The 20,532-nt window shown below is 42.7% G+C and overlaps 1 protein-coding gene across 7 annotated transcripts in view; it reads left to right on the top strand.

The window, feature by feature from the left end:
• Positions 1 to 20,532, top strand: part of AFF2 (ALF transcription elongation factor 2) — a 408,154-nt gene that overhangs the window by 318,796 nt on the left and 68,826 nt on the right. The window lies entirely within an intron of this gene.

Genomic DNA, 20,532 nt, shown 5'->3' with positions numbered 1-20,532 from the left:
GCTAAATGATATTATAATCACATTCAGTGCAGAGATCTCCTAGCCTTGAGGGGGAGTGTGCCCACGCTAAAAAGATTATGATTTTTAATTGCAATCTCTGGGAAGGTCTGACAGAGGGGAAATAACACAGAGTATGTAGGACACATGGGAATCACATTTTGCACCTATGTGCCTGGGCCCTTTCTAGCCTGTTGCTTATACATATGGAAAACACTCCCATGTGCATGAAAAGAGCTCTGCAAGATGAGATAAGCAGTCTGCCAGACATTGGCTTCAAAGGCATCTCAGATTGTATTTACTCCATTGCTTTGGAGGCCCCATAGTTTAATGTTGCTGATAATGATGTAGAGCCCACAAAGTCTGTGGTGCCTCTCAGGGTAAGTTTATGCAAGCCCGACAGCAAGATCCTTTTCCCAGAGGATTTGCAGGAGCCAAACTACACCTTACTTCAGTTCATAGCAGTGTTTTGCAGTGATTTGCAGGAGCCAAACTACACCTTACTTCAGTTCATAGCACCTGCAGAGAGGTCTGACAAGAGCCATGGTGTGCAGGGAAAGGCAATGAGCAATTTCTCCACATATCACTGTCCTGATAAAAAATTACCACTACCACCCCACACCTTCAACATACTGTCAGCCACAGAAGGGAAGGTGCTTTGAGCATCATCTACTCCCAAACTGTACCTAGAAGTGTCTTAAGGAGTGGGTGGTGCACAATAGTCATGGTTTCTGTGGGGTTTGGATCATGCGAATGGACCCAGCAGAAGTGTGAGACTTAAGGTGGTGGGGTAGGGAGTAAGATTCAGGTGGACGGCCAACCAGCCAGACTAGATCTCCCCAACTCCATGTATTATTTATGCTCTGTTGCCTTTTCTGTTTGAAATATTTTCGGAATGCATCCTTGGGTTTTGCTTCAATTAGTTCCCATGGGAGCAAATTAGGCATATTAATTACATTCTGCTTGGTATTTTTGATATGTTTTATTAGTTTACCCACCTGTGCAAAGTTACTATTTTCCCATTAAAGCTGCAGTTCTCACAGTGCAATGTAAGCCTCTTTAATGAGGCTGTTTCTACCAGGGGGTCTAAATGCCTCTCTCTCCTTGCCTGGCTTACACACAGCTCTTCATTGTGGCTGCCTACACACCATACATTTAAAGCACATGGTTTGTCCCAAAGAATCCTAAGAACTGCAGTTTAATACCTCACAGAGCTACCTTTCCCAGCATCCTTAACAAACTACAGTTCCCATGATTCTTTGGAGGAAAGTTTGCTGCCTGAGTCTCCCTGCTTTTTGTCATGATTGAGTTGGCACTGGAGAAAGCCCCTAGTTTTCAGTGGGCACACACCACTGAAATTATGTGCGTCAGCTTCTCAGTAGGTTGTGTATGTGTGTTGGTTGCTTCCCCAGTTATCCCAAACTGGGATTCAATTTAAATCAGATTTGTGGGACTGTAAAGTGTTTTCTGCATCCAAAACTAAGAGTTGTCACTTGTTGAGTTGTGCATCCTTACTTTGGGTTCATGGAATCTCAGAATTGTAGAGATGGAACCCCCTACAATGCAGAAATATGCAGCCATCCCATATAGAGACTGAACCTGCAATCTTGGCATTATCAGCATCATGCTGTAACCAACTTAGCTACCTAGGCTGTGCCGAACCAAACTATACTTAGAGTAGACCAAATGAATTGATGCACCAACATTAATTATGCATTGATTTCAGTGGGTCTGCTCTATGGCTAATATTGAATACAACCTTCAACCCTTATTATACTTTGGAGACATTTTCATGATACAGTGAAGCACATTAAATGCATAGGACTATAGTGTTTGGGGGGGGTCATCTTTTCCAGGGGTTTTGAATTCAGAGGCACATTTAGAAATCTAAGAAACTGTTGTAGTTGCCACAAAATATTCTGAGGGGGGAAAGGTGATACTCAGGACCCCTTCCCATTAAAAAAAAAATTAAAATTGAGAGAGCTAGGGACCTTGAGGGACACAGGGGGTTGTCTGAGGTGCCCATGGATGTAACATTAAGGACACCAGATTTAGTCCAACTCCTTCCCAGTTCAGGGTATACAACAAGGATGGAAGCCAGTAATTCCTGAAGGACCATACCTGGTTTATGATGCAGATTGCAACTACAGCATCTCTGATATATGGACCCCCACTCTCTGCTTAAATACCTCCAATGAAAGAGAGCCCATCACCTTTGCTGTTGAAAATCTTTCCAGTACTTGGAAGTTTCCCTTAATGTTTACCTGAAATCTTGCTCCTTGCCATTTCCACCCCTTGACTGTACTGCTGCATTCTGAGGCAACAAAAGGATTGGTCTGCTCTGTTTCCTTTACTGACCTCCCTCCACACTGTCTGTTAGCATAGACAGACTGGCCAAAAGCATTGGCAGGTGTGGCCAATGGGCATAACTGGCTTACGTTCATTGATTTCAGCAGGTCTACTCTAACTGGGTTGAATACAACCCATTGAAACATGGGGAGCTGCTTCACAGAACATTGGTCCATCTAATTCAGTGTTCCTAGTTCAGTGTTGTTCACACTGACTGGCAGCGACTCTCCAGAGTTTTTCAGAAGAGGGCATTCCAAGCCCAGGATGTCCAAGCATCCCATGACAACTAATTGTGCACTCCAGAATGTGCCACAGAGTACCTGGCCAGTTTCTTGAGTTTCATTCTGGAAAGCACATGCAAAGGTTTCCCTAAGATAATGATGATTGTTGTTGTTAGTAATAATAACTACTTCAGTGTAGCAGTAGGAAAATGCTATGCTAGAAGACACGCCTTTTGTAGAAAAACAAATATGTGTGTGTGTGTGTGACAAAGAAATGAAGGCTCAGCTTGTGTGGGGGAAGTAGGCTCCCCCCCCCCCAATGCTGTCACTTCTGTTGTATTTCCAAACATCATCAAAAATTCCCCTTGAATGTTAATCTTCTTCAGCTGCGCTCAGCAGTGTTTAGTCGCTTCCATTGTCACCACAAGTGAAAGATGCCCATATTCCTTCTAGCATATGTGACTTATCACATACATTTTTAAAAACAGGGTTCACTTATTAAGACATATGTGATAGTATACTTCTGGAAATGTGAATGGCTGTTGGCTTAAAGCCACGCACTAATAAGTTGAATTGAATCTAACTACAGTTGACATCTGCTACGATATGAAAGGGAGGGGGGTGGATGAAAGAAAGGTTCTCAGTTGTCATTAGTGTAAAAAATATTCTCTGCACTTACATGTTGCTGACATCATGGCTGTCTGCTAGAATCAGATTTCATTCAATGTTAAGGAATCATTTAACACTGGGTTTGGGTTTTGAAGCTTTGCAGGAGTACAAAGGAAGTTCTTTGAAGGGGTGGCATCAGGATTGATGTGAAAATTAAGCACTTCTCCGACTTCCTTAGAGTAGTGTTTGAACCTGGCCACATACTTTGATCAGGATGTTCAGGCTTTGGGGGCTGCTGTGTCTACCACTTAAAGGAACAGGGACTTTTTGGTAGTGGCACCCAAACAGGGCAATACTTCACTGCAAACGAGTCAGTTAACCTCGTCATTCTGTGGCCACTTTCACATGCCATGCAAAGCTGTAAACCAGCCCTTGCCAACCTGGTGCCCTGCAAAGGTCTTGGACTACAATTCCCTTCAGCTTCAACTACAAACCCTCCAAGTGTCCCTGTTTAATAAGTGTCCCTTATTTAGAGATGCCATTCCGGTTTCTGATTTGCTTCTGGAATGTCCCGTCTTTCATTGGAGAAATGTTGAAGGGTATGGAGTTATCCAACCCCAGAGCTGTCTGAAGACAATCCTATATAGGGAAGTTTTTAAAAAATGTTTAATGTTTTATTATGTTTTTATATATGTTGGCAGCTGCCCAGAGTGGCTGTGGCAACCCAGTCAGATGTGTGGGGTATAAATAGTAAAATTATCATTATGGAATGAGACGTCCCTATTTTCATCAGAGAAATGTTGGAGAGTATGCAACTAGCATAAACTGTGCTTTTGAAAGATGTAAGATCAGTGGCTGCCAGCACCGATGACTACGTTCTACCTCCCATGCTGGAGGCAGTATGCCTCTGAATGCCAACTGCTGACAGAAAGAGCAGGCTGTTCTTATTCTCTTATGTTATGGTGGAGAATTTCAGTAAGCCACTTTATCTCATTCCTCATTTACAAGTATCTGCTGCTTTTATGGCTGGCTGACTTATTGGCTATTTCTATAATTAGTTTTTATGGTGGCTTATTGTTTGAATGAGGGGACACGGGTGGTGCTGTGGGTTAAACCACAGAGCCTAGGACTTGCCAATCAGAAGGTCGGCGATTCAAATCCCCGCGATGGGGTGAGCTCCCGTTGCTCGGTCCCTGCTCCTGCCAACCTAGCAGCTCGAAAGCACGTCAAAGTGCAAGTAGATAAATAGGTACTGCTCCGGCAGGAAGGTAAACAGTGCTTCCGTGCGCTGCTCTGGTTTGCCAGAAGCTGCTTGGTCATGCTGGCCACATGACCCGGACGCTGGCTCCCTCGGCCAATAAAGCGAGATGAGTGCCACAACCCCAGAGTCGGCCACGACTGGACCTAAGGGTCAGGGGTCCCTTTACCTTTACCTATTGTTTGAATGAGTATGGGGAACATAGGAATTTGCCCTTTTCTGAGTCCGAACCCCGGGCTTTCTTGTGTTGCGACAACTCCTTGGTTTGCCATTGAGTTGCTTCAATCTTAGGATCTTATAGGCAAGTAAATGTTCTGATCCAATAGTAGGATACACTCATATAGCTCTTTCTCATGCAGCAAAAAATGACCAGGCATGTCTCAACCTTGCTAGATCCTTCTACAGAAAGCCCAAGGCCTCAGGGGACTTTGCAAAGCTGGTAGTACTTCCAAACGATTTGATAACCCCTACAGGACAATCAAGCAGACCAATTAATTTAATATATATTTCTATGTGTTGTGTCGGGGTTTTTTTAAAAAAAAAATCATGTTAATAGAGATAGGTCTTTGTATCCCTCTGGAACCAGGCAACATGGATAGGCAACATTATTTTGCTAACCAGGGAGCACTTAGGATACTAGAGAGCCATCCTTACCTCTTGTCCATTTCTTTGTGACAAGGTAATGAAGGTTAAGGGTAAAAATAACCACCCCTTTTTGGCTGGAACTGCAATAGCACAAGCTGGCTGCTACTGAAAACTATGTTTGCTGTATTTCTTTAACTTGTTTTTATGCAGGATAAATCTATCAATGGCTACTGGCCATGATGAGTATGCTCTGAATCCAAGGGAGGGTAGAGTGCTCTTGCACTTGCAGATTTCGCACAGGTATCAGCTACCTAGGTGGCCACTATGAGAAGCGGATGTTGGACTAGATGGGCCTTTGGCTTGATCCAGCAGGGATCTTCTTTGGTTCTTGAAACAGCATCTTTTTTCTTTCTTTTTCTTTACTGCTTGTTATTCCTGCAAAGAGATTTTAGAAAGAAAGGTGGGGGGAGAGAAAGCAGATCATCAAGTCTTTTTGTGACTGTAGGCAAAACATTCTTCTATCAGAAGATTCCCACTAGAGATATAAGAATGGTCAATAGAGTTAATCAATTGAATATTGTTTCTCCACCCCACCCAGCTCAACTTCAGATGCCAATATAGCCATGGTTGTCTGTAATAATTTGGTCTTAGCTTTAGTCAATTTGCCATTGATTTACACTACAGTTGGCTGGCTGTTGTTTTTTGAAGGATGTTTTGCAAAGCAAATGGCACTAAGGGTGTTTAACTGGGTTAAGTGGACCAAAGCAATGACAAGAGAATGTTGGGGCAAGGCTGCAAGACCTCAAAGAAGCGACTTTTGTTTCTCCCTATTTCTCATTTTCCCAGTCTTAGGTTCAATTCACTCCTAGTATACTCATTTTTGTATGCGAATTTGCCCCATATGCAGATTTTTGCAAGCACTTTTCGCAAATATAATACATTCCTGAATATAATGCAATGTTATTTTCACTAATATATATGCATTTTAACGCACATAGTTTCATAAATGCAGAATATTCTGCAACATGTTTTGCATAATATTTAGTTTATCCATCAGTTTATGGAGTTGCAGCTCATGTTAGTTCTACTCAGAGTAGATCCACTGAAATTAATGGAGATGTGTAACTTGGGTTCGTTCACTTCAGTGGGTCTACACTGTGTAGAACGTAGTTGGATACAACCCAAGGAAAGGGAAGAGTTTGTCTTCACTAGTTACACAAGAAACAGATGTAAAGCAAACATGAAGTTGCACCAGATCCAAATCCCATTCAACAGCAGGGATACTGCTTTGTCCAAACAGGGCAAAACAAGCCTTTAAAAGAGTGCTTTTTGCCAGGTTGCTAATTCATACAGAGAAGGATTTAGGGCACTGTGACCAGTTCTACCGCACGGGGAATGGGAGCAACTTCCCAAAATTTGTAAGCACTGAGACATGAGAGCTCTAGGACCCTGCTAGAGCCTCACATCTTCTCAAAGCCCGGTGACTCCCTTTGGGAAGGCAGCATGAGGGCTGGATATCAAATTTTGGCCTCACTCAGGAGATCACATGGCCAAACTGAATGGGCTTAGGATCCAACCTAATTTCACACACCCAGTCCCAGCCCTGCCATAGCTGTTTTGGTTGACATTCATGGGCCTCAGCTCAGGTAGCTGAGCTCCATCTAAACTGGGATGAGCAAGATTGCAGTGGCGTAACTTTTGCAGAGCCAGGGTTGGGGACTTAACTTCAATTGATCCTGCAAGCAACCAGCTGAGCTGGATCTTGCTAGGCGATTGCCCCCTCAGTCTTTTCTTGTGGAAACATTGAATCACATCTGAAATTGCAATACTATTCCACACAAACACACACATACACTGAGGTTGTGTACATACCATACACTTAAAGCACACATAAACACAAAGACTCATGGGAACTGCAGTTTGCCCTTCGCAGATCTACAGTGCTCAGCACTCTTAGCAAGCTAAAATTCCCAGGATTCTTTGGGAGAAGCAGTGATTTCTTTTCTGGGGGTACGCAGTGGTACACATATCCTTAAACATTTTGTGAATCTTTGTACTTTTGTCCATTTACTGTATTTATTTTCCCCGATTTGAACTATAAAATGGTGATTTTCTTGAGTCAAAATGAGAGTACCCCTAAACACTTTTTTTGGGGGTGGGAGCACTGGGGAGAAGATATGTGCTTTAAATGCTCTTGAAATGTATGGTGTGTACACCGCCTTACTCAGTGAAATCTGCTTGCATGTGTATCTCAACAAGAAGCTTTCACCTTTGCCTTAAAAGTCTAGCAATTCTGTGTCAACAACTTTTATATTTGCATGAAAAAGTGAATGAACGTTATATTGTGTTTCCTTACACTATAATTAATAAGTATGGTTAGAAATATATGTAGATTTCCTTTCCCTCCCGTCATCTCCTCCCCACTTCCATTTAGGGTCAACTAATACAAAAGAAAGATGAGAAACTAGCTAAATGTTTCAAAGGATAATAGCACAGCAAGGTTAATTTTGCTTCGTGCAGCATTTCCAACAATTGAATTGCCTCTTATCCTCCCTCCAGGGTCGCTCCTGCGCTAGCAATAATTGAGGCTGATTTTATTGGAAAATCACCTCTGGATGAGAAACATACTCTAGAGGAAACAATGCATGGGAACAAATTGGCTTTCTGGTGCCAGGGCCATGTTGGGCTGGCCAGCAGAGCTCTAGCTCCCAATCTGTCTGTGCGTTCATGCAACAAATTCATTAACAACCCTTCTGGTGGGGTGGAAGACTCGCCATATTTGAAATGTTTGCTTTTGAATTGTTTTTATTTATTTTTTTCCCCTCCAGAAGTTGTCAGATAAGAGTTTAGTGAACAAACTCAGCTTCTTCATAATATTGCTTCCTTTTTTAAATAATAATAATAATAATAATAATAATAATAATAATAATAATAATGTGTTAATTATGGTCAGGAAGTTGCAGATAATATTACTTTATTGATTTATTATTATATTTATATCCTGCCCGTCCTCTACAAGGAGCCTAGGGTGGCAAACAGATATGCAGTTAAAAAGGGAAAAGCAAAAATAGATTAAAACACTGTTCTTCAGCCAACAAATGCCTGGGTAAGCAGGAATGTTTATGAATTCCTCCTGCAAGTTGATAATGATGGTGACAGGTTCACATTCCACAACCCAGGGACCCAACACAGAAAAGGCCCTGCCGTGGATTGGTTCAGCAACCAGACAGCCTTTGCTGGGGGCATCACCAACAAGGCTTCCCCTCCTGATCAGAATCTGAGATGGTTTGTACTGGGGAGGGCACCCTTTTAGGCAGCTTGTACCAGAAAATATACTGGCGCAGAGAATGGCAACCTTTAGGAAGAGTGCTAGTGGACACATTTAAATAGTAGTTCTTTGGGTGCCAGTCACAAAATGGCTGCTCTGGAGGAGGAGCATGGCAGAACATAAATAGTAGCCAAATCTTGAAGGAGCAGAAAAAGGCAGGATCAAGAAAGGTGCAGATTTGCCCACCATCACCGATCAAGTTACTCCATCAATGGAGGAAAGGGTACATACACCAGTCACTGCCATGCTTGCTCATAGTGAGAAACTCTTTATACATCTCTGTTAAGAAGTGACAGGAGGGAACAGGTCCAGTCCCACCACCCAGTAAAATGTTGGCAAGTTTAAGGGTGTGTGGTCAGTACAGGAGAAGCTCAGCCAAAGCAAACAGGAAGTGAGAGGAAGTACAACCACTTTTCCCTTGCAATGTGAACTGTTGAGGGAATATTACCTGTGACCTTTTGTGGACCTGGGAGGGGATGCCTATGGCTACAGTAGCATCCATAGAAGCCACATTGGCAACGCCTGGCTTTGAATGTTGGAGCTGGGCCCATGAGGGCTGCGTCCAAATCCCAGCTCGCCATGACACTCTCTGGGGCACTTTGTGCTATCCACACACACTCCTCCTTTCCTGCTTCTGAGGGTTGTTGTGAGGGTAGAATAAGAGTTGCCCTTCTGCCCCACAACCCTGGCTCATTGGGGGAAGGGTAGATTGAGAAATGTGGGGAATACTTCACATAATGCTTGGCTGTGGGTAGTCCAGGGAATGGGCTGGGTTTGGGTGCAGGAGTTATGTGGCCCCAGGATCTGGGCTAAGGAGAATCTAGCAGGCAAGGGAGAAAACATGTGGGTCATGAGTCCCACAGGGCAGGCACATGCTGGTGGAAGGGATGGTGGTGGATGAGGAACAGCAGAGCAGAATCTGGCAGATGGAATCCCTCCCTGCTCCAGGTGGGCTTTGATGGTGAGGCAGGAGTTCCAGCTGCTCTTTTCCCTATGGTGGAGGAGATAGTGTTGCCAGAATCAGGGTGTTGATACACAGCCTAAGGTGGCTGGACAGGATTCAGAGGACAAGAAGAGAAGAGAAGAGACACAGCAACTTAGACATAGCACACACCCTCAAGCAAGACATAGCTGCAGAAATTTCACTCCTCACAGGTTAACGCACCTCACCTAGGTTTAAAAGCTTGACAGTTGGGCAAGACAAGCATTGCAAAACTCTGCAGCTTCCATACAACACTAACCACCTTGCCTGTGACTCTTCAACCTTGGTCCTGGCTTTTAGACTGGGCTATTTTCTGCTCCTTGTGGCTTTATACAAGTTCTGGAACTTGAATAGCTCGGTGCTTACTGCTGAAGTTGTATCGCTGTTCTGCTTTAACAAGGATCTCTGCCTCACAAGTAAGAGCCCCTGTCATCATGTTTTTGGGCAGGAGCAGGACACCCTGTTACAATTGACATAGCTGTCAAGGGCACCTGTTGCTCTCGTAAAGTCCTAACCTGGAGGCTTTTGTAACAGTACCAAGTCAGAAGAAACCAATGGGATACATGGGCAAAGGGGAGTTACCCTGGAACCTGCGAGAACATCACAACCTTGGGACGTTAGGAACTTCTCAATCTGTTGCCTGAGTAGCCCACTCCAAGAGGCAAGCAGAAAGAAACAGATTCGGACACACGGACACACACACACACACACACTCAGTTCAAGTGTCAACAACTCTTGTCAATAAGGTTAGGTAATGATTAAAGGCCCAATGAAGAAGAACAAATAAAGACAGTATTACAGCTTAGGAGCAGAGGAATTTGTAAATTCCTCCATTGTTGTGTTGTTCTCCTTCTCTTCTCTTTCACTTTCTATCTTTCCCTACTGGGCATCAAAGTCTTTGTAGAGTCATGTAATTCACACTTTCCTTATTCAGGTATTGGCTCATCCATCAGGTCCTGCCAGCTGGTGAGTCTTTTTAATTATAGGAGTTGGCTGCCTGGACAGCACTGTGCATTGACTAAGGGACCTACATTCAGGTACATACACAGATTACCCAGACCATGCCAGAAGGAAAAGTAAGCATGCTGCAAATAGAGTGCCTTATGTCCCTGAAGCCAGATAGAAAGCAGACCTGGGAGCTTGTGTCTGTGCCTTTGCTGACCATGGAACGGAAGGGCTAATGATGAGGTCTAAAAGGGCTGATTCAGGCAGATGAGGCTGAAGATGGCAGAAAATCAGAGCTATTTTTTCAAGCAAGGGAGATCTCTGATAATCCTTACCCTCTCAGAGTCAGCTATAATAAAAATGTCAGAAGGCTAGGAGAGCCACTTTCAACTACACTTTTTTTTCCCTACAAAGAGGGCTGAAAAAGGATTTCTAATTTTCCTTGAAAACTCATAAAGGATAACAAATACATTATCCCACATTTAAATCATCAAGGATAACAACAAAATAAAAATATAGTAATAACTTTCTCTATCTCATTATCCGTTGCTTTGAATTCTAAGAGTGCAGTTCATTGGTGCAGTTCATTGATTTGTTCATGAATTGGAAATAAATAGTTGTTTTATTTGAGATGGAGCTCGTTTCCTACAAAGCATAGAAGCAGTTTACCCCAATCTAAATTCTGGAAGGTAAGGAGAAATGTAATGAATTGTATTCAGTGCTAGTCTTCCTCAGAGTAGACCCAATGAAAATAATGAACATGGCCAACTATTAACTTAAATGGGTACCACTCCTTAAGTACAGCTCAAGTGGATACAATTTACAATGCATATAAGCCAGAGGAAAACACACCTACCTTCTTAAACAGACACACACACCTGCCTCTTTAGATACACAAATAACTTGGATGTTCTCGAAAATGCTTTGGGGCCCTGTAATAAGCTTGCTGTGCTTTGTACTGCAGAGCAGTCACAGCTCAGTTCCCAGGGAATGTCAATGAGATGATTATATATATATCAAGCTCCCTGTGTCAGTCAAAGGCAGCTGAATCTCACACAAAATTAGTGTGGACCACACTCCCTTCGTTTCAGTTTACAGTAACCAGTGCCATGATGTGTAGCAGCTCCTCCACAGTAAGAGTCAGATTTGCCTTCCAAGTTAATAAAAAACAAAAAGGAAGGGAAAGATCCTGTTCATCTGTTATGTCCAATCAGGAAATATACAACCGCTTTAGGGCCACAGAGTCATGCATCCTACCTATGCCCCCAAGTTCCTTGCATGTGTCAGCCTCACCTTCTCTTTCCCATGCTGATGTTGGGATGGATAAATATGTCAACTTTAGTTTCTCTCCATTTCTCAGCTTTCCAGTCTTAAAGTCCAGTTCATCATGTTTCTCTATGGATTTTGGCTGTGTCCAAAGCCTTGTTAACATATAAAGTCTTGAACAACTTGGGGACAGCTTCCCTGAAAGACCTGCTGTCCCTTATAGAAAGGAGAGGTCACTTAGGTCATCTACTCTTTGCAATGCACTCAACAGAATATCATAGGGCATTGATCCAACAATTGGCATTTTCTGCTGTTGCCCCCATTCTGAGGAATGCGATATGGAAAGCAGCAAACATCCATTGCTACAGACATCTTGTGAAGAGCTAATTTTTCTGCCCAGACCTTCCCTGACCCATATGATAGGACCGTATTTTATGAGTTTAAAACCTCAAGATTTCTCTTTTATCTGCTTTTCTATGTTTCTATGCATTTTCATATTGCTGTTTTACTAGTTTTGGGTTGTTAATATAATGTTTGTTTTCTAATCTGTGCACTGCTCAGAGTTTTGAAACCTTAAGTGGTATGCAAATGCTTTTAAATCAATAAATAGCAGCTGTATTCCAGGCACTTGGTTCATAGCTAAAAAAAAAAGCAGTGGAAGATGTAGTTTTAGCACCTACATTGTGATAGGAGGTGCTTCATCATCCTATTTCAATGAGGGTTTCTAGGAGGACATTGTGTCCATAGATAAAACAGTCTTGATATTTGTGTTGCCCAAGCTGCTCCTGTGCTAATGGTTGAGTATCTATAGTAGACCATGGTTCGGTAATGTGGTGCCCTGCAGATGCTGTTAGACTCTTATCAGCCACAGCCAGAATCTCTTGTAGTCCTTGGAGAGCACTATGTTGTCTATACCTTCACAGACCCACACAAAGAATTGCCTTATACTGACATTGGTCCATCTAGCTCAGTGTTGTCTCCCCAAGGTTTTAGGCAGGGGTCTCTCCCAGCACTACCCAAAGATGCCAGGGATTGAACCTTGGACCTTCTGCATGCAAAGCAGAGCAGAGCCAGTGAGAATGTGACATGGGGCTAGGGAGAGTCTTAGGGGCTTGATAGAGGGATCCCTACTATATACAATTAATCTTATGAGAAAGTAGACCAGAAATAAAAAACTGTCCTTCCCTCTTAAGAAAACCGTAGCAACAAGAATGTTATTTTCAACATAGTTGTGTTTTTTTAAATTAAGTTGATGAACTCTTCCCAACCACCAGCTATCTGTAGTCCTGCAATTACCAAAACTGGTGGAAAGAATAATGGCAAACTTGTACATGAGATCATTCAAAGCCTCCTCTTAACCAAGCGTAGCTGCTGCCTCCGCTTTCTGCATTGGCTGTCCATCCTGCACGTTAATGTTTCGGCAGTTGGCTACAATTTTGTGGGGCTGCTGCTTCTTTTTCTTTTTTTTAATGCAACAGAGTTCTTTCAATTATGCAGCCATCATAAGTTTTGCCAACATGGAATATGGATCGATTTGTGTTCATTAGAGCACAAAATTAAAATTTCATTGCAGCAACTATAAACGTGTTGGCTCAAAGAAGTCAAAATACTTTCCAGTGTAAAATCTTGGATTAAGTGTCATTGGCAAGCTCTAACTTTTTTTTGTATGCTTTTTTTAAAAAAGAAATGTTATTTCTGTGAGATTCTGCCTTCATTTCTTTCTATCTATCTACCTAAACACATATACAACACATACATTTGTTTTGATCTATGGCCATAATAGGAACCTTTGGCCCTGCAAATGTTACTGAATTGGAAACTCCCACCTGCTGGGGGATGATGGGAGTTGTAGTACCACACAATCTGGAGAGCTAAAAGTTCCCCACATAAAAAGAATAAGGTTCAATCCTACTCATAGCTAGCTACGAGTGAACCCCATTGAAGGCAGATAGAGCTTACTTTTTAATTACTTAACAAAATTGTAATTGTAAAACCTATAAGCAGTTTCCATAAAATATATAAAAAGTTCAAAACAGGTCAGCCTTAAAAAGTTCAAAATATAAATGAATCAGCAGTTAAAATGCCCTATAAAACAAATCTCACGTATTAAAATGTGTGCAAACTTTAGTTTTGAATAAAATGCAAAGTACCAGGCCCAAAGACCAGTGTAAACAAAAAGTTTTAGCCTGGTACTTGAAGACTGACAAGGATGACACCAGGCACATCTTCCTGGGGACATCATTCTGTGCGTGTGGAAGTACCATGGAAAGAGCATGTTCTTATGTGGCAACCCTCAATACCTCCCTTGGGTGTTGTAGATGGAGAAGAGACTGTTTGCATTGAGGAATCTGGAATCTGTTGTTATTTAGGCATGCTTGGAAGCCTTCTTCATACCTGCTAACTCAGTGTAGAAAGGTCAAGGGTGGAGTAACTTGGATTGAGGGAACTAGTATGTAAGAATGCATCATGTTTCCATTTCACTGCAGTTTGCCCTCTACCAAAATTATGTAACTTGCATAGCTTATGTAATCCATTACATAAATTAAGTACAGTGGTACCTTGGTTCTCGAACTTAATCCGTTCCAGGAGTCTGTTTGACTCCCGAAATGGTTCGAAAACCAAGGCTCAGCTTCCAATTGGCCGCAGGAGCTTTCTGCACTCAAGAAGAAGTTGTGTTGGATGTTCAGATTCTGAAAAAGTTCACAAACCAGAACATTCACTTCCGGGTTTGCGGCATTTGGGAGCTGATTTGTTCAGGAGCCAAGCCGTTCGAGTACCAAGGTACCACTGTAATTATGTTGTCAATACATTATTCCATCCATGGGGGCCAACTCTGGGTGACTGAGCTCCCCCCGCCCCAGTAATAATTTGCTTGGAGAGCAGGGCTCCCCCATTGTTCCCTAGCATCAGGGGGTGGAGGAGGCCAAGCGTGAAGCCAAGCATGGCTTCAGTAGCCAGCTCCTCCTCTTCCTCCTGCACTGGAAGTCTGCTGAGCATGAGAGAGGAGGAGCTCCCAGCTCTGTAACCTGACTTCTCCTGAAATGTGACATTGTGTGTCACACGCATGATCCATCCCCCTCAATCTTGGCCACAAGTTGGTGGCTCCAAGTCCATCCCATTCATTCCAAGCAAAGGTAAAAAGGTAAAGGTAAAGGTACCCCTGCCCGTACGGGCCAGTCTTGCCAGACTCTGGGGTTGTGCGCCCATCTCACTCAAGAGGCCAGGGGCCAGCGCTGTCCGAAGACACTTCCGGGTCACGTGGCCAGCGTGACATCGCTGCTCTGGCGAGCAGCGGAAACGCCGCTAGAACGCCGTTTACCTTCCCGCTAGAAAGCGGTCCCTATTTATCTACTTGCACCCGGAGGTGCTTTCGAACTGCTAGGTTGGCAGGCGCTGGGACCGAAAGACGGGAGCGCACCCCGCCGCGGGGATTCGAACCGCCGACCATCGATCGGCAAGTCCTAGGCACTGAGGTTTTACCCACAGCGCCACCCGCTTACCAAGCAAAGGTAACTGAATGCAAAAGAGGAGGCGCATATTCAATATGTTATTTTCAGAGGAGTGTTCTCTAATGCCCTAGTGGGGACATGGGGTGCAGGACTAGCATAGTTGCCTGCACTCCTCCCTACACAAATAGAGGTGATAGCAGCTAAATAGAGCTCTAAATATTTGTATTTCTACCTTCCTGCTTCTTATCAGTATTGCATTGTGTCTGCATAATTCCAAAGTGTCCAGATTAACACGCAGGAGGAAGTGGCAAAAACCTGGCTACTTACATTTGGCATTTGCGCCACAAGCACTATGTAAACATTTGCTTCTTCAGCTCTCTTCCAAAGCCTGTAATTTAAACGTCAGATGGCATAAATTAGCAAGGTGAAAAATCTAAATATGCACCTAAAGCGACTCTCAAAGGAAATAAGCAGATGAATACACACTGTGACGAATGACTGGGGTGGATAAAATATCAACATACATTTCTCCATGCAGGTTATGTATAAATCAAGGAAGATGCAAGAAAAGCCCTTTAAGCTTTTAAGATTTATATAGGCTGTTTGCACTTTAGAATTCTCTCACTTAAGAAAAAAAAAAAACAATTTCGAGGGCTTTTAGTACGGGGGAGAAAATTGGCATATCCAAGCAGTCCTTCTCCATCAAATTGGATCACCGCTGAACTCATTCCTGAATTAATGTGTTCATTCGTAAGGTGGAAATCTTAAGGAATGGACTTGGAGGGAATGGAGAAATGGCATAGCACATTTATTTATTCTGGAAGAAAGGCGTTCATTAATCTATCGTGAAAACGTGGAATTAGAAGGGAAGGAACCACAGTCTGGAATTTGGCAGCTGCTTAAAGACACAGATGGTCCGGCAGCTTTTAAAGAGTTTCCAGGCTTTTGATACTGATACCAGCATTAAAAAGTAGCTTCATTGTGTGCCTCATGTTGATCCAGAATAGCCACAGAAAAACAAGACCTGGTATGTTTTGGATGGCCCCATCTCCCACTATATTTGCCTAAACTAGGCATGGGGAACCTTGCATGCTGTGGGGACCACATTGTCAATTTTAAACTGGCAAGAAGTCTTCATTAATGAACAAATAAACTAAGATGAACAATCCCACTTGGCCCATAATATTGAAGTAGAACATAGGCAGCTGCTTTTTATGGAATCAGGCCATCTAACTTCATATTGTCTACACTGACAGGCAGTGGCTCTCCAGGATTTTAGATGAGGACATTTCCAGCCCTATGTTGAGGTGCTGGGGGGGTCAAATGTGGAATCAAACACAGAGCAGACTGTCCCACTGAACTGCAGCCCATCTTCAAATTGAAGCAGCATTACATCCTCGTATAACTTTTCTCTCACAATGAGAAAAACAGCTGAGGGAGGATTTTGAAAATGGGTGGACTATCATCTGAAGTAGTGCTTAACTCCACTAATTCTGAGCATTTACTATGCCCCTAAATTAAAACAAAAAAAAACCAAGCAGTTGAGTCAAATTTATACACATTTACGTGAAGTTTGGCCCCTTTCATAAGTTCACCCCCCAACTCAGAGAGTGTGATGGTGAAGCTTAGCATGCTTATTTCCTCTCTCCCCATTTGCGTGAGTAAAATTTCTGAGGTGCATTCACATCAGTGATAGACAGTGATATGGTATGATATGATTTGATGTGATGTGATGTTTTTCTTTTGGGCCATAACAAGGAAAATCCATAACATCCATCCAGTTATTTGTTAAATTACCAAAAAGAGAGGCTGCCTACCCAAAGCTAAGATTGACCATTCAGAAGGAAAATGAGTCGGCCGAAAGCACACTTATTGGACCAAAGCTGGGAACAATATCTTTGTAGCAATGGTCTGGTTCAGACGTAACACTAAACTATAGTTCACCATTACCAGAACAAGCCTAGGCAAGTCTCAAATTTTTCTGTTCCCCTCCTCTGGTGCCATGGCCAAGAGGGAAAAGTTCAAAAGCTTGTTGTTACATTTCAGATTGATGACAGTTTGCTGTGCTATCCAAGCTAGGACAAATGGTGGGTTAATCTTAACAATGGTTCTTGAAAACAAACCCATCCATGGTTTATATAAGCTGGCTTATTAAGATTAGCCACAGTTTAAGATTTAGATGAAATTCTAAAATGGAAGTTGACACTTCCAATCTCCTCTCCATGGCTGCACAAGTGGAAAGGGCAGGGGGAGAAAGCTCCCATTGTCTCTCATTGGAGAGGTTTTCTCTCCCTCTGATGCAAATAGCAGCTGTGATGGAAGATCCCAAGTTGAGACTGCTGCGAGATGGGGCTACCACAATATGCATCATACATAGAATGCATTGCTAACATCTGCCTGTGGATTGAGAGTGGAGTGTTAACCTCCTCTTTTTAACATTTTGTTTTAGCACTGGTGTTTGCAAACTTTAATAAGAAATCACTACAGGGATAGACAGACAGACACATAGGTTGTTATGTGCATTCAACGTGGCCTAATGAGATACTTGCTCAGATATTGATAACTAACAGTGTTTCGTGGCAGTTTCTGTTCCATTAAGGACTTGTGTGTTTAAAAGTTCAGAGTACGGACTTGGAGAGTGCCCATGGGGGGGGGGATATTTGTACAGATCTGGAGGAATAAAATTGCCCTTCTTAAGAGGAGCTTGGAACAACACAAGTCCAGGGTGAAAGACTCCCACAGTGTCGCTGCAGTGACACAGAGCTTGAACTCTGGAGTCGCTGAAATAGGGATGAGTGGAGGTGAAGTGACGTTATCAGATCAACAGCTAAAAGAGATGATCTTGGCATTTTGTCAGGATTAGAGAGGAGAGGCATGGCTGTCAGACAATCAGGAGGGAAGGGGGACAATTTCACACTTGTCTTTGCATGGATGGATGCAGAACTGCCATTGTTATGAATGCAGTGGGCCATTTGTGAGTCTCAAACTCAAACCCTGCATTGGGATAATGGAGATTAATATAGGGGAATTATTATTGTTGTTATTATTATTATTATTATTATTATTATTATTATTATTATTATTATGCAGCTGGTTTGATCTACTTAAATTTTAAGCATTTTGATGGGAAAGAGGAGATTGGACTATTGGATTTTCAGGGGTCTCTGGAATAACGCGATCCTAGCCTTCAAGTAACATTACGGTAACATTACGGCTAGCATCTGAGCATCTGACCTCTGCTTTCTGGTGCACAGTATGAGACTTACAGGTGCCAGGAATGAACCTCTTCTTTGGAAAATCCTCCAGGAGAATGCCCACCCCTTTCCTGATTGCCTTAGGGATGCCCAGTTGCAATCTGGATGGTTTGTATGGTGTTGTGTTTTAATCTCTGTTTTATCCCCTGCTGCTATTTTTATCAGGGTGTCCCTATGCACACCGCTATTTACTTTTCTTAAACATTGTTGCTTTGCCATTTCTGCTGTTTAGTAACTTGCTATATTACTATACAGGTAACCCACCACCCCCATTTACACATGTTCGGTATTTTGGGAGAAATGTGTGGAATGGAGTGTTGGCAGGCCATTTCACTGATGTGGACAATGGCTTGGAATGTAACCCCTGCATAGATGGGGGGTTGCTATACTGTGTCAGTGACTCTTTGCAAACCATCCCGGGAGGATCATTTACCGCGAAAGGTGGATTAAAGATGCAACAAATAAATAAATTTTTAAATTTTTAAATATACATAAGTGCCTTCAAGCAGCAAGGTTTTCATTCTGCTACAGTTTGTCTTCCACCAAAAAAACTACATTTGTCTCACTGTCCAGCACAGCAAAATTGCATAACTTAAGAAATTACGTCAATTATATGTGTTGCATTGTTGTTTTGTTATTACACCTCATTCAATTCAGTGCAAAGGAAGCACAACACAAAGGTGGGGGGCACATAATCAATTACAGTTTGCAGACTAAAAAGAAAAGAACAGCAAATACCAGTCATATTCTCTGGATTGATTTCCATTCTGGATATGGGATGAATAAGTGAACAATAGCAATTTCTACTCCCATTTCTGTTTTTGTTGCAATTCTCTGACATCCTAGCTTCTGGAAACTACTAGATCTGACTTTTTTAAAAAAGAAAAAGCCTAAGTGTTTGCCTCTGTTCCTATAGCTGACTGTATATTAAGTAGAAAGCTCTCATCAGGTTTAGCAAATCAATACAGTAAGGCTGTGAAATGGTCCCCAGAAATCTTCAGAATTCTATTTCACGGCAAGAGCAATTGGGGAGGGGAGGGGGAGAAGCTACAATGGAATAACTTACGAGATAGCCATTTAGATCACAAAAGGATCATAAAAGTCAGAAGCAGTTTGTTTGAAGCAAGGTTCATCACGTAACCATACAGGACTTGCCTCAAAGGGAGAGCGAAAGAGAGAGACGAAAATTGCAAACCAATTTGTGGTTATGGCTGTTGCCGACAATTCTGCTGGGATTTAAAACTTGTTAAAGGTAGGAACTTCTGCCATCTTGCATTCCTCAACTAGCAGGTGATAGCTATCGTCAGGGTAGCAGAAGAAATGCTAGCTATTGGAAGTCAATAAAAGTACCTCCAAAACAATTAGTACTTTGCAAGGTCATTTATTACCAAACAGAAAGGTGTCTTGGCAATAACGTGAGTTAGCAATAATCCAAAGACTGCTTAGGGAACATTTAGTGCCACTCGCTAACCTATTTTTATGAAAGAGGATTCAAGTCTACGTTTTATTTTCTCATTCATGGCATTTCTCTACTGCCTCCAAGCATTTCAGGACAGTGTAAATGGAGTCATCCCAATTAATTCTCACAACAGCCCTGGGAGGTAGTTAGTGACTGGCCCAAGTATACCCATGGAACTTAATGACTGAATAGGGATTTGAACCCAGACTGCCTCCAGTCCAAAGTTCAAATCTTCCCCCATGAGAAAGCTCCCTCTACTTATAAAGCTTGTATTTCTGGAAGAAAGGTGCCAGCCTTTTCTCCTGCTTGCCAGCCCATAATATGCCTTGAATTAAACTCCTCCTCCTGACTATTCTTAATGCATAGATCAACTCTCAGAGGTGTTACAGACTGTTTTGCTAGTTCACAACAAGATCTGTCTAACCCAGGCATAGGCAAACTTGGCCCTCCAGATGTTTTGGGACTACAGCTCCCATCATCCCTAGCTAACAGGACCAGTGGTCAGGGATAATGGGAGTTGTAGTCCCAAAAACATCTGGAAGGCCACGTTTGCCTATGCCTGGTCTAACCTAAAACTGACCAGCCAAATGCCTCAAGGGTCACATCCATGCCATACACATATCCTCCAACATGCCCAGTCCCAAAACCAGGATGCACATTTTCCTATCCATGCTCCCTGCATGAGTCATGTGACCCACGTGGGATCACTAAGCCCAAACAACATGGTTTTGCGGGGACCATGATCTCACAGGACCCCAAAACACACCTCTGAAAAAGTTTATTTCAGGTCCAGATCTCAGCATGAAATCATGGCCAGCGTGCCCCCGTTT

This window comes from Podarcis melisellensis (genome assembly GCF_964234715.1).
Source record: "Podarcis melisellensis genome assembly, chromosome: Z".
Classification (NCBI taxonomy): domain Eukaryota; kingdom Metazoa; phylum Chordata; class Lepidosauria; order Squamata; family Lacertidae; genus Podarcis; species Podarcis melisellensis.
This window is presented reverse-complemented; position numbering and strand designations above follow the sequence as displayed.